This window comes from Nicotiana tabacum, chromosome 17, assembly GCF_000715075.1.
Source record: "Nicotiana tabacum cultivar K326 chromosome 17, ASM71507v2, whole genome shotgun sequence".
Classification (NCBI taxonomy): Eukaryota; Viridiplantae; Streptophyta; class Magnoliopsida; order Solanales; family Solanaceae; genus Nicotiana; species Nicotiana tabacum.
Window position 1 is genome coordinate 90,498,244 of NC_134096.1, and position 13,945 is coordinate 90,512,188.

At 40.4% G+C, this 13,945-nt stretch overlaps 1 protein-coding gene across 1 annotated transcript in view; it reads right to left on the reverse strand.

Moving 5' to 3' along the window:
• The window catches only part of LOC107811686 (cystinosin homolog), a 113,050-nt gene that overhangs the window by 53,475 nt on the left and 45,630 nt on the right, over positions 1-13,945 (reverse strand). The window lies entirely within an intron of this gene.

Here is a 13,945-nt window from a genome sequence, read left to right on the forward strand (position 1 = left end):
TTTGATCTTTTCGATCGGGATTGGTTCCTTTAGCATTGTTTGATGTATTTGAGTTATTTTTGGTTAGTTTCGAGCCGTTCGGAGGTCGGAACGCATGTGATGGCATCTTTGGAGCACCGTTTGGTTTGCTCGGTATTGGTATTGGCTTGTTCGAGGTAAGTAACTCTTATAATCTTAGTGCTGAGGGTATGAGACCATGTAATACATGTTATATGATTGGTATTGAGGTGACACACATGCTAGGTGACGGGCGTGTGGGCGTGCACCATGTGAGTTGGGACTCTAGAGTTTTCATGGCACCTTGTGTGCAGATGTTACCGTGTTCGTTGGGAGCTGGATCTGAAGATGTACCTGCGTGTTGTAGCTGCCTCTTGTTCGTGGTAGTCTTAGATCTATAAAACTCTGTTTATGTACTTTTCAAACAGACTATGTATATATTTTATTTCTGTTTTGTAAACTCTATTCTTAGAAGCTCATGATTTGTACTATCAATTCTTGGGGAATGTATTAGATTTAGATATTTCTTTGCTTAATTGCTTTATTAATTGTTATTGAAATTGGTTAGCTCCGTTGGGTGGTTTTGGACTTAGGAGCGCGTCCAGATTGTGATACGGAGGTCCGTGGTTGAATTTGGCTCGAAATGGCGAAAGTTAAAATTTAGAAAAGTTTGACCAGAGGTGGACTTTTTGATATCAGGGTCGGATTCCAATTCCGAAAGTTGGAGCAGGTCTGTAATGTCGAATGTGACTTGTGTGCATAATCTAAGGTCAATCGGACGTGATTTGATAGGTTTCGGCATCGGTTGTGGAAGTTTGAAGTTTCAAAGTTCATTGAATTGGAATTGAGGTGTGATTCATCGTTCCGATGTTGTTTTGTGTGTTTTGAGACCTCGAGTAGGTCCGTGTTATGTTATAGGACTTTTTGGTATATTTGGACGGGGTCCCGAGGGGCTCGGCATATTTCAAATTTATTTTGGATCATTTTTCTTCATTTTTGTACTGTTGTGTTCTGCTATTTTCTGGTATCTCAGTTCTTCATCACGTTCGCGTGGTAAGTGTCGCGAATGCGTAGTGTATTTGGATGGCAGTAGCATTTCTTCATCGCGTTCGAGAGTAATGGTCTGCGTTCGCGTAGTGTTGGGGCAAGTCTTCTTCGCGTTCGCGTATGATGGATCACGGACGCGTAGGGTTGAGTTGGGAGCCGGATGCCTTCTTCATCGCGTTTGCGTAATTGGAGCCGTGTTCGTGAAGGTCTGAGCCAGCTGTGAGTCGCGTTCACGAGGTTTTTACCGCGAAGTGTATTATGGTGGCGAATTATTTTGTTCATCGCGAACGCGATGGTGTTGATGCGTTCGCGTAAGAGGATGCCTGGGCAGAAGTATAAAGTACTCAATTTCGAGGGGTTCGGCCATTTGTTTACATTTTGGGAGCTATGGAGCTCGGATTGAGGCGATTCTTGAAGAAAATTTCGCCATATGAATTGGGGTAAGTGTTCTCTACTCGATTTTGGTTATATTTCATGAATCTATCTTCGTTTTTGGTAATGGAATTGTGAATTTTAAAGAGGAAATTGGGGGTTTTGGCCTAAAGTTTCATAATGTGAATTTTTTAGTTTTGAATATCAAATTGGAGTCGCATTTGAGTAAAACTAGTATGGGTGGACTCGTAATTGAAAGGGTTATCGGATTTTGTGAGTTTGATCGGTTCCGAGGCGTGGGCCCGAGTGTGAGTTTTGGCCGATTTTGGGCTTTTGATTCAAGATTTGATCTTTTCGATCGGGATTGGTTCCTTTAGCATTGTTTGATGTATTTGAGTTACTTTTGATTAGTTTCGAGCCGTTCGGAGGTCGGAACGTGTGTGATGGCATCTTTGGAGCACCGTTTGGTTTGCTCGGCATTGGTATTAGCTTGTTCGAGGTAAGTAACTCTTATAATCTTAGTGCTGAGGGTATGAGACCCTGTAATACGTGTTATGTGATTGGTATTGAGGTGACGCACATGCTAGGTGACGGGCGTGTGGGCGTGAACCATGTGAGTTGGGACTCTAGAGTTTTCATGGCACCTTATGTGCAGATGTTACCGTGTTCGTTGGGAGTTGGATCTGAAGATGTACCTGCGTGTTGTAGCTGCCTCTTGTTCGTGGTAGTCTTAGATCTATAAAACTCTGTTTATGTACTTTTCAAACAGACTATGTATATATTTTATTTCCGTTTTGTAAACTCTATTCTTAGAAGCTCATGATTTGTACTACCAGTTCTTGTGGAATCTATTAGATTTAGATATTTCTTTACTTAATTGCTTTATTAATTGTTATTGGAATTGGTTAGTGGTTAATTGACTTACCTAGCGGGTTGGGTTAGGTGCCATCACGTCTAGTCGGATTTTGTATCGTGACAATTTAAATTTAATATGACTTTAAAATACCAGCTAGTTTGATAAAATACCCTTAATTATTATAAGTATTGATTTTGAATAATAATTACTAATAAAATAATTTAAGCCAACTTATTTGTCCTTATTGATCACCAGTTATGCTTGTACATGTATTAAGTTAATAAATTCATGCAATTCTTAATAAAATTAAACAAGAATAAGATAATAAACAAAAACAACTTATTTTTCTTGTTGAGTATTTCATGGAACTACTTTTCTTGAATGGAAATTTTCGCCCTAATGTTTTATCAGTTTTTAGTATTTTAAAATTTAATTACATAATCGGCTGCTAATAAATACAGTCATATGTTGTGTTAGAAATGTGCTTTTGAGATAATATGTGAAGTTTCATTTTCTTCTATCTTTTCCTCGCATTTTTCTTTCATTTATTTAAATTGTTGTTATTGAATTCTTTATCTTCATCATATTACAGGCTTGTTCTTATTTTTATTAGGTTGTTTTACTTCTGGTATATAATTGTATTTTAATAAAATAAGTGAATTTAGTAACACTCAAGCCGAACTTGAAATAAGTTGTTTTACGTTATTTTATTTACCATGTAGTACTTTCTGTTTTTTACTTTAGTCTTTATAGTGTATTTTCTGTTATGGAGTCATCCCTAAGCTTCCTGCTTCTGCTATCCATGCTTTTACCAAACCTTGCATCAGATAACTTTAAGGAGGAGCTCGCTAATTAATCTTTTAAGCTATTCTAAGTGACTATATTATTGGTATAAGTAGTATCTTATTTGGTATTTGTATTTACAATTAATGGCTATTTATTTGGAGACTTAACTTTGTGCCTATTCCATGTATGTGCTACATTTTGAACGTTTATGCTCTTATAAAAAAGACTTGAAATAATTAATAGCGCAAGTTCTAACGGAATACCAATAATAATCTACTATTAGAGCAAACAAAAATTGGAAAATATTATAACATGTGCCACGAGAATCATGTTCACCGTATATTTTGAGATATGCTCAAAAGATAGTGAAGCACAAACTTACCTATACAAAGAATTTCTCTCAAAGCAAGATGTGGACAAAAAGAAAAAGCAACGAAGAAAAATCCCCAAGAATTCTAAAACTAAAGGAAACAAAAACCAAAAGGGAAAAAAAACCCGTAAGGAAAGAATCTCAAATAATGTAAATTCTAAAAAATTCTAAACCTAAAAGGAAGCACACGGTAGTTTAAAACTGTTAAGTAAATTAATAAAATATTCAAGTGATATGAGTTTGAATGCCTAACCAATTTTATGTGACGAATGCAACGATCCAAACAACCTATACACTATTCGTATATGAGTCAATATTAAACCAATGATCATATACGAGATATTGTAACAAAAATCATATGACAAATATTCAATGTGGAGTTGTTTGTTAATAAAGCATGAACGACCATTATTAAGAATATAGTACATGGTAGAAATTTTGTCACGACCCAATTTCACTTATAGGTCGTGATGGCGCCCAACACAACGGCTAGGTAAGCCAGCTAGCAATTAAAACATACATCAATTATTTTCAAACATTTTCAAGTAATTTTGTTCTTTTACTAACAATATTAAAGAAAAATAGAAAAGATACCGGTTAATTTAAACCAAGAAAAGTAAGCAACTCTCAATTCTACCAATGTGTGTGCCAAGACCTGATGTCACAAGTGTATGAGCATCTAGTAGGTTATACAAAAAAAAATCTAAATATTATCTGTAATAAAATAGACAGAATAAAGTCTTAAGGAAGAGGCATTGGTTGCTGCAGAATAACTCAGAAGGGCATGTCACACCAAGCCTCTGGGTATCGTGGGTGCGCATCGATAGGTCCGACTATAGCACCTGTCTCAGGTCCTGCACAAAAAGTACAGCAAGTGTAGCATGAGTACGTAAACAACGTGTACCCAGTAAGTATCAAGCCTAATCTCGAAGGGGTAGAGACGAGTTGATCGACTTTGACACTCACTAAAGGTCAACAATAATAAATAGAATAAAATAGAAATATTTAAATCAACATGATTCATAGAGTTAACAATAATTTTTATTTAACCAGCAGAAATAATTAAATTCCTTCAATTGCAATAATTTTCAATCTATTAATTAAATTCACAAGCTACAATAAAGATATCAAGGTATCTTATAATTATTATTATTATTAGGCATAATTTCTGCCGAGGTCGTATAAACCAATCCAGAGTGTCGTGTACACTGCCGAGGGACGTGCGGCGCGATCCATAGATGCATCTATACTGCCGAGGCGTTCGGATCGCTCCACTAGAAAGAAGGACATTTTCTTATGTACCTCCGGAATGAGAGTGTATTTATTAAAGGGTTAATACGAGAGGATGCACAATTCCTTTTAACAATTAAATTAATTCAAACAAAAATTCAAGTATATGAGATTTCAATCTCTTACTATTTTCTCTAATAATTCACAATATATATCAAATAATTTAATTAAATAAAGAATACAATTTACAAACATAATTCATGCTTTGAGTCTTAAACTACCCGGACTTAGCATAGATAGTAGCTACGTACGGACTCTCGTCACCTCGTGCGTACGTTGCCCCCCAAAATTAGCAATAATTTTTATTTTTAATCAACTATGGGGTAAATTCTCCCTCACAAGATTAGACAAAAGACTTACCTTGTCTCAAAGTCCACTTTTTCGATCAAAATGTCGCGAAAACCTCAATTCGATGCCGAAAAATCTGAAACTAACCAAAAGTTATATACTATAATTAATACACGTTCAATAATTCAAAATTCATCTATTAAATAACTTACCCTATCCAAAATGGTAAAATTTCTATAATTCAACCCGGCCCCACGTGCCAGGATTCCAGAAATTTTCAGATGAAAACGTTACCCATAATCTCAAGAACTCAATTACATAATTTCTATCCAATTCCATAACCATTTTCGTGGTTAAAATATCATTTTATAAAATTCTAGGTTTTTTTATCTAAACCCTTGATTTCTAAGATTTACCGATTATAATCTACCCATAATCTATGTATTTAAATCAAGGTGTGTAGAATTAACTTACCTCCAAGTTGCTAGTTGAAATCCCCTCTCAAAAAGCTCTGAAATCGCCTAAACATGGAAGAAAAATGGACAAAAATACGCAACTCCGGACTTAAATGAAGGTTCTGCCTTATGCAATCTCCGCACCTGCGGAGGGTGTACCGCACATGCGGAAAAGCCTCGCAGGTGCGAGTTTTCCTTCGCTGCCAAGCTTCGCATCTGCGCGTTCGCAGGTGTGCCCAAAGTTCCGCACCTGCTGTGGCAGACCTGCTCCTCACCTTCATACCCGCGAGCTCGCACATGCGGCTGCCCATACGCAAGTGCGATCATATCAGAAGCTGGAAACTTCAAAATTCCAAAATTAGTCCGAGCCCCGTCCAGTTAACACTCGGCCCTCCCGGGGCCCCGCCCGAACATACCAACAGGTTAGAAATCATAAAATAGACTCTCTCAAACTCTCGGAACGTGTAAAAAAACATCAAATCTAAGAATCATACCCCAAACCAAATTGATTCAACTTAGAAATATTAAATTCTTCAAGCTTACTCTGAACGCGTCGAAATATGCTTATACTACTCAGAATGACACCAAATTTTGCGTGCAAGTCTTAAATCACCGTACAAAACTATTCCCAAACTCAAAATTTCAAACTAACCTCTATTACTCCAAAACCTACTCCAAACCAAATTTAAAGAACTTTAAACCTTCAAATAGTTGATTTTCACTATTAAGCGCCAAAACGCTCTCGGGTTATCCAAAACCCGATTCGAATATACGCCCAAATCCGAAATCATCATACGAACTTATTGGAACCATCAAATCCCGATTCCGAGGTCGGTTTCTCAAAATATTGACCGAAGTCAAACTTGGCCTTTTAAGGGCAACTTACGGAACCAAGTGTTCCGATTTCAACCCGAGCACTTTCAAATCCCGAACCAATCATTTTCGCAAGTCATACATTAATAAAAGCACATACGAGGAGTTTTATTTAGGGGAACAGTGTTCTAAAAGTCAAAATGAACGGTTGGGTCATTACATTTTCCACCTCTTAAACAAACGTTCGTCCTCGAACGGATTTCGAATTTTACCTGGAGTGCTGAATAAGTGTGGATATATACCCTGCATGTTTTCCTCGGCCTCCTAAGTCGCTTCCTCGACTGGTTGGCCCCTCCACTGGACTTTTACTGCATAAATCCTCTTGGACCTCAACTGGCAAACATGCTTATCAACAATGGCAACTGGTTCTTCTTTATAGCCCAAACTATTATCTAGTTGAACTGTGCTGAAGTCTAACACGTGTGATAGGTAGGCATGATACTTCTGAAGCATAGATACATGAAAAACCGGATGAACTCCTGTTAAACTGGGAGGCAAAGCAAGCTCATAAGCAACCTCCCCAACTTGTCTGAACACCTCAAATGGGCCTATAAACCTTGGGCTCAACTTCCCCCTTTTCCCAAATCTCATGATTCCCTTCATCGGCGAAACTTTCAAGAGAACTTTTTCACCCACCATAAATGATAAATCACGTGCTTTCTGATCTGCGTAACACTTTTGTCTGGACTGTGCAGTACGAAGTCGCTCCTGAATCAACTTTACTTTTTCCAAGGCATCTTTCACCAAATCAATACCATATAACTTAGACTCACCGGGCTCAAACCATCCGATGGGCGAACGACATCGCCGACCATATAAAGCCTCAAATGGAGCCATCTCGATGTTGGATTGGTAATTGTTATTATAAGCAAACTCGGCCAAAGGCAAGAAACGATCCCACTGACCTCCAAAGTCAATCACACATGCCCTGAGCATATCCTCCAAAATCTGAATTGTCCGCTCTGACTGCCCATCGGTCTGCGGATGAAAGACTGTGCTGAGCTCTACACGGGTCCCCAATTCACTCTGTACTGCTCTCCAGAAATGTGAAGTAAACTGAGGGCCTCTATCTGATATGATGGAAATTGGCACACCGTGCAACCGAACTATCTCCTAAATATAAATCTGGGCCAACCTCTCTGAAGTATACGTAGTCACAACCAGAATAAAGTGTGCCGACTTGGTCAACCTGTCAACAATCACCCAAACTGCATCAAACTTTCGCAAGGTCCGCGAAAACCAAACTACAAAGTCCATAGTAATGCGTTCCCATTTCCACTCCGATATAGTCATCTGCTGAAGTACGCCACCTGGTCTCTGGTGCTCATATTTAACTTGCTGGCAATTTAGACACCTAGCTACATACTCAACTATGTCCTTTTTCATTCATCGCCACCAATAATGCTGCCTCAGGTCACGATACATCTTTGTAGCTCCAGGATGAATAGAATACCGAGAACTGTGTGCCTCCTCTAGGATCGTTTTCCTCAGTCCATCCACATTAGGAACACATAGACGATTCCGGAGTCGCAAGAACACCATCCACGCCAATAGTAACTTCCTTGGCACCACCCCGTAGTACCGTTTCTCGAAGAACCATTAAGTGTGGATCATCATACTGGCGAGCCTTCATCTACTCAAATAGTGAAGACTAGGCCACAACACATGCAAGAACTCGACTAGGCTCTGAAATATCCAATTTCACAAGTTTGTTAGCCACAGATTGAATATCCAAAGCTAATGGCCTCTCCTCTGTTGAAATGAAAGCCAAACTTACCCATACTCTCTGCCTTCCTACTCAAGGCGTCTGCAACGACGTTTGCTTTGCCCGGCTGATACAAGATAGTAATATCATAATCTTTTAGTATCTCAAGCCATCTGCGCTGCCTCAAATTTAGATCCTTCTGCTTGAACAAATGCTGCAAACTGCGATGATCAATGTAAACCTCACAAGACACCCCATAAAGATAATGCCTCAAAATTTTAAGAGCGTGAACAATCGCAGCTAACTCCAAATCATGTACTGGTAATTCTTCTCCTGGGCTTCAGCTGACGTGAAGCATATGTAATAACTCGCACTTCCTATATCAATACACAACCCAAGCCAACGCGTGAAGCGTTACAATATACTGTATACATCCCCAAACCGGAAGGCAACACTAACACTGGTGCTGTAGTCAATGCTGTCTTGAGTTTCTGAAAGCTCACTTCACAATCATTGGACCATCGGAACGGAGCACCCTTCTGGGTTAATTTGGTCAAAGGTGTTGCAATAAATAAAAAATCCTTCACGAACCGATGATAATAACCTGGTAAACCTAGGAAACTCCTGATCTCAGTCGCCGAAGTGGGACGATGCCAATTCTGAATTGCCTCAATCTTTTTGGGATCAACTTTAATGCCCTCACCCGATACAATATGCCCCAAAAATGCTACAAACTCTAGCAAGAACTCACTTTTGGAGAACTTAGCATATATCTTTTGTTCCCTCAACGTTTGAAGCACCACTCTCATATGCTGCTTGTGCTCCTCCTTACTGCGCGAGTAGATCAAAATATCATCAATGAAGACAATGACAAACGAATCAATATATGGCCAAAAAACCATGTTCATCAAATCCATGAACACTATCGGGGCGTTAGTCAAACCGAAGGACATCACCAGAAACTCATAATGACCATATCTAGTCCGGAAAGCAGTCTTCGGAACATCCAAATCCCGAATCTTCAACTGATGGTACCCCGACCTCAAGTCGATCTTAGAGAACACCCTAGCACCATGCAACTGGTCAAATAGATCATCAATACGCGACAACGGGTACTTTTTCTTAATAGTGATTTTGTTCAATTGAAGATAATCAATGCACATTCGCATCGTTCCATCCGTCTTCTTCACAAATAATACCGGCGCACTCCAAGGCGATACACTCGGTCTGACGAACCCTTTGGCTAGTAACTCCTCAAGCTGTTCTTTTCACTCCTTCAATTCTTTCGGAGCCATGCGATACGGTGGGATAGATATAGAGTGGGTATCTGGAGCCAAGTCAATACAGAAATCAATATCACGATCAGGTGGCATACCTGGAAGATTTGAAGGAAATACATCGGAGAACTCCCGAACTACAGGCACTGAATCAATATCGGAGTCTCTGCAGTAGTATCCCGAACATAGGCTAGATAAGCTAAACAACCCTTCTCAACCATGTGTTGAGCCTTCATAAAAGAAATAACCTGATTAAATGCACTAACAGACGAACCCTTCCACTCCAGCCTAGGCAATGCTGGAATAGCCAAGGTAACAGTTTTGGCATGACAATCTAGAATAGCATGATATGGAGATAACCAATCCATGCCCAGAATAATTTCAAAATCGGTCATCTCAAGCAATAGGAGATCTGCTCTAGTTTCATAACCATAAAATATTATTATACAGGACCGATATATCTGATTCACAACAACATAATCACCCACAGGAGTGGACACATAAACACGAGTACTCAAGGACTCACGAGAAACACCTAGGAAATGAGCAAATAGAGATGACACATAGGAATATGTAGATCTTGGATCAAATAATACGGAGGCATCTTTGCCACAAACATAAATAATACCTGTAATCACGGCATCTGAGGCCTCTGCATCTGGTCTGGCCGGAAAAGCATAAAACTGAGCTGGAGCGCCAACCGGCTGGTCTCCGCCTGGCTGACCTCCACCTCTAGGATGACCCCTGCCCACCTGTCCTCCACCTCTTGGTGGTCGGACGACTGGTGGAGCAACTGGTGTGGTAATCATAGGTTGTTGATCCTGCTGCACTGGTCTACCCCGCAGCCTGTGGCAGAATATCCGCATATGACTGGGATTCCCACACTCGTAACAACTCTTCGTGCGATGGGCTGGTGACTAAGAATCTGACACTGGGAACCTGAATACCCACTGTAAGAACCCTGAATAGCTGGTGGGCAATAAGAACTCTCTAGCATAGCGCTGAAATAAGGTCACACTGGAGCACCCCGAGGAGGCAGTGGTGCTGGATATGGGGGCCTGCTGGACTGGCCTCTCACGAAGTGACCTCTGCCCCCAGACGAAGCACCTCTGAACTCTCCAGAATACCTAAACCGCTTATCTCTCATAACCTGCTCTCGTCTACGCTGATGCACACCCTCAATCCTCCGGGCTATCTCCATGACTAGCTCATAAGAAGTACCCATCTCAACGTCTCGAGCCATAGTGGCCTGAATGCCAGTATGTAAACCCGCAACAAACCTCCATACTCTCTCTGCCTCAGTAGGGAGTATCATAAGTGCATGGCGAGATAACTCAGAAAACCTCGCCTCATAATCGATCACTGACATCTGACCCTGCTGGAGCTGCTCAAACTGAAACTGCAACTCTTCCCTCTGGGAGGGTGGAATATACTTGTCCAGGAAGATACGGGTGAACCTGTCCCAAGTCATGGGAGGAGAATTTGCTGGTCTGCCAAGAATATAAGACTTCCACCATTTATGGGATCTGCCCTCTACCTGAAAAGTAGCAAAGTCAACCCCATGAGACTCCAATATCCTCATGTTGTACAGTCTGTCTCTTCACCAATCAATAAACTCCCAGGGATCCTCATGTCGCTCACCCCCAAAGACAGGAGGATGTAGTCTAGTCCATCTATCCTTTAGTTTATGCAGATCAGCGGCTGCAGCTGGCTTGGGCTCAGGTGTAGCGGCTGCCACTAGTTGGGCTCCACCCACGGGTAGTGCACCCTAGGTCTGATATACAGCAGTTGCCTGCCCATGAGCCTGCGCAGTAGGGGTCTCTACTCCCCCGCCCTCCTGAGATGTGGCTGGGTATGCCAGAAATAAACCGACCTGAGTCATAGTCTCCATGAACCGCAGCATACGACCCATGACATCCTGGAATCCCGGTGCATATGTGAAATCCACCGGACCTGGCTCTGCCACAGGCACCTCACCTTGCTCCTCAATAATGGGATTCTCTGCTGGATCCACTGGCGGCATAACTGGAACAGTCCTGGGACGTCCTCGCCCTCTACCACGGGCTGGAGCCCTCCCTCGGCCTCTAGCAACTGGGGGAGTAGCTCTTCCCTGGTCTGGAGCCTCATTAGAGTGCGTTCTCACCATCTGTGAGAGAGTAAGAGAAAGATATTTAGTACTACATCAATTCCACGATGGAAGATGAAGAAAGGTAGTTTCCTAACACCCTATAGCCTCTCGAAGATAAGTACAGACGTCTCAGTACCGATCCGCAAGACTCTATTAGGCCTGCTCATAACTTGTGAGACCTACGTGAACCTAGTGCTCTGATACCATGTTGTCATGACCCAATTTCACCTATAGGTCGTGATGGCGCCCAACACAATGGCTAGGCAAGCTAGCTAGCAATTAAAACATACATCAATTATTTTCAGAAAATTTTAAGTACTTTTGTTCTTTTACTAACAATATTAAAGAAAAATAGAAAAGATACATGTTAATTTAAATCCAAGAAAAGTAAGATACTCTCAATTCTACCAATGTGTGTGCCAAGACCTGGTGTCACTAGTGTAAGAGTATCTAGTAGATTATATAAAAATAATTTCAAATACTGTCTGAAATAAAATAGATAGAATAAAGTCTCCAGGAAGAGGCATTGGTTGCTGCAGAATGACTCAGAATGGCAGCTCACCACTAAGCCTTTGGGTATCGTGGGTGCGCGTCGATATGTCCGACTATAGCACATGTTTCAGGTCCTGCACAAAAGGTGCAGCAAGTGTAGCATGAGTATGTAAACAGCGTGTACCCAGTAAGTATCAAGCCTAATCTCGAAGGGGTAGAAACGAGATGGTCGACTTTGACACTCACTAAGGGTCAACAATAATAAATAGAATAAAATAGAAATATTTAAATCAACATGATTCACAGAGTTAAAAATAATTTTTATTTAACCAACAGAAATAATTAAATTCCTTCAATTACAACAATTTCCAATCTATTAATTAAATTCACAAGCTACAATAAAGATATCAAGGTATCTTATAATTATTATTATTATTAGGCATAATTTCTGCCGAGGTCGTATAAACCAATCCAGAGTGTCGTGTACACTGCCGAGGGACGTGCGGCGCGATCCATAGATGCATCTATACTGCCGAGGCGTTCGGATCGCTCCACTAGAAAGAAGGACATTTTCTTATGTACCTCCGGAATGAGAGTGTATTTATTAAAGGGTTAATACGAGAGGATGCACAATTCCTTTTAACAATTAAATTAATTCAAACAAAAATTCAAGTATATGAGATTTCAATCTCTTACTATTTTCTCTAATAATTCACAATATATATCAAATAATTTAATTAAATAAAGAATACAATTTACAAACATAATTCATGCTTTGAGTCCTAAACTACCCGGACTTAGCATAGATAGTAGCTACGTACGGACTCTCATCACCTCGTGCGTACGTTGCCCCCCAAAATTAGCAACAATTTTTATTTTTAATCAACTATGGGGTAAATTCCCCCTCACAAGATTAGACAAGAGACTTACCTTGTCTCAAAGTCCACTTTTCCGATCAAAATGTCGCGAAAACCTCAATTCGATGCCGAAAAATTTGAAACTAACCAAAAGTTATATACAATAATTAATACACGTTCAGTTCGAAATTCATCTATTAAATAAATTACCCTATCCAAAATGGTAAAATTTCTATAATTCACCCCGGTCTCACGTACCCCGATTCCAAAAAATTTCGGATGAAAATGTTACCCATAATGTCAAGAACTCAATTACATAATTTCTATCCAATTCCATAATCATTTTTGTGGTTAAAATCTCATTTTTATAAAATTTTAGGTTTTTCATCTAAACCCTTGATTTCTAAGATTTACAGGTTATAATCTACCTATAATCTATGTATGTACACTCAATGGGTGTAGAATTAACTTACCTCCAAGATGCTAGTTGAAATCCTCTCTCAAAAAGCTCTGAAATTGCCCAAACATGGAAGGTTTTGCCTTTTGCGATTTTCGCACCTGCGGATGGTGTACCGAACCTGTGGAAAAGCCTCGCAGGTGCGAGTTTTCCTTCACTACCAAGGTTCGCATCTGCGCCCATTTTCTCGCACGTGCGCATCGCAGGTGCGTCCAAAGTTCCGCACCTGCGGTGGCATACCTGCTCCTCACCTTCGCACCTGCGGCCGGTGGCTCGCACCTGCGGTTGCCCATGCACTGGTGCAATCATACCAGAAGCTGGAAGCTTCAGCTCTTCTTCAAAATTCCAAAATTGGTCTGAGCCCCGTCCGGTTAACACTCTGGGCCCCCTGGGCCCCGCCCGAACATACCAATAGGTTTAAAATCATAAAACGGACTTGCTCGAACTCTCGGAACGTGTAAAATAACATCAAATCTAAGAATCATACCTCAAACCAAATTGATTCAACTTAGAAATTTCAAATTCTTCAAACTTACCCGAACGCGCCGAAATATACTTATACTACTCGGAATGACACCAAATTTTGCGTGTAAGTCTTAAATCACCGTACAGAACTATTCCCAAACTCGGAATTTCAAACGGACCTCGATTACTCCAAAACCTACTCCAAACCAAATCTAAAGTACTTTTAACCT